We start from the raw sequence: 1722 nt of genomic DNA on the forward strand, positions 1-1722 counted from the left end.
GTTTGTTGTCTAAAATTTAGGCCTTTTATCCAACGATTTGCAGCGGGATAATAGGCCTATTTAGCTGCTTTTGTTCCGAGTTGTGCATTTTGAATGCTTCCAGGAACCAAATGGCCAAACAACTAGTGAAGTGGAGTTTAAACTTTTCTTGTAACGATTGCCGTGAGATACTCCTTTTCTCCATCTAATTTTGTCCATCGCATCTGCGCGGAAGGGTTGACTATTAGGCCTAGTCCTCATACCCGTTGGTCGACGATGTCTTACATGCGAGTTGTTTTTGTTTTTTTGCGCAACGTTCAGTGTGCAAGGTAGATACCACTGCACCTTGCAGGTTTACATTTTTCCATATAAAGTGGAATTGTTACCTTACTCATCATTAGTGCGTTTGCTCAGGGAGCCGTCTGCACACTCAACAGTTGCTACATACTCGGTAGGGAGGCCAGGAACTTACTCTGACCGAAGGGACCCACTGCGGTTGATAGTGCGTATAAAAAGGTTATTGGCTGCCTCAAGCTTATTTTATCTGATCACTCAGATAAGAGAAGTTTGTGGCTGTTTCATTATCATGACAGAAACTTTCTACTAAATCCAATAAAGCGATTATTTGTAAGTAGGTAATTTAACAGTAGCCTATAGGTTAAGCTAGCTTGAATTTGTCACACAGGTTTGGCTATGTAGCCCATTCGACAAGAACCGTAGCCTAAATTCCTAGGTAAGTCTACTCTACACATTGTGTTTGCAATGAGTTTACAGGGTCATCAATAACTTATAATTAACATTAGGCTACCGGTACCGTACAAAAGATCCAATTCCAAAGGTGGCCTATGGAACCATGTCCAAAGTTCTCAAGAAGGATTTGAAGATGAGCTCATTCAAACACACGAAGAAACAGTTGTTAAATGCCAATACCATTTAGAAACGTCTCTCTAAAGCCAGAATTCTGCTCTCACGCATTGAAGGAGGAGGCACGCTGCCAAACCTTGTGTTCAGCGATGAAAAAAAAATTGTCCAAAATCATTTTAACAGTCAGAACTCAGAATGATCGTGTTTACGGTGTTTGGTCTAGAGCAGTGGCGCCGGCAGGGGGGGCAGGCGGGGCAGCTGCCCCCCCAATGTTTTGGGCATCATCTTTTTAATTTTTTTTTTTTTTATTAATACATATTAATATTTTTTTTTAATATTTGGATTCCAACCTCAAGTATGTCAACTCAAGTTGCAAGGGGGGTGGGGGGGGGTAAAAGCTCTTTCTTTAAAAAAAAGTATGGAAAACCTTGATGACTAAATTGTAGCCTACAGTAGATAAAAAGATTTTCTACAGAAGCAAAGATATAGACTTTTTAAAGTTTTAACTAACGTCACATTGATGTAGAAACATAACAACCTGTTAAATTTTTGATACCTCACACTTCCATGACTTCTTCCTCGCGCATTTTGGCATTGGTAGCTTACAGTGATTCTTTCACTTAAACAAAATGTTTTGTTTCAGCAGTTTTGAGTTGTTCAATTCTTAAGTTGTAAAGGAGACTCAACTTCTCCAATATTTATCATTTATGTTTCTTCTTTAATCTCAGCAGAGTATAAAACTTGTAAAAGTTTTTCATCCATACGACGTCATGAATGGAATTATATCTCAAATCGGCGTAATGACGTGACATCATCTAAACATTTTACCGAATAATAAATTAACAAATTCGATCGTCAAAAGTGGTTTGGTAGTGGTAC

This window comes from Aplidium turbinatum, chromosome 5, assembly GCF_918807975.1.
Source record: "Aplidium turbinatum chromosome 5, kaAplTurb1.1, whole genome shotgun sequence".
NCBI lineage: Eukaryota > Metazoa > Chordata > Ascidiacea > Aplousobranchia > Polyclinidae > Aplidium > Aplidium turbinatum.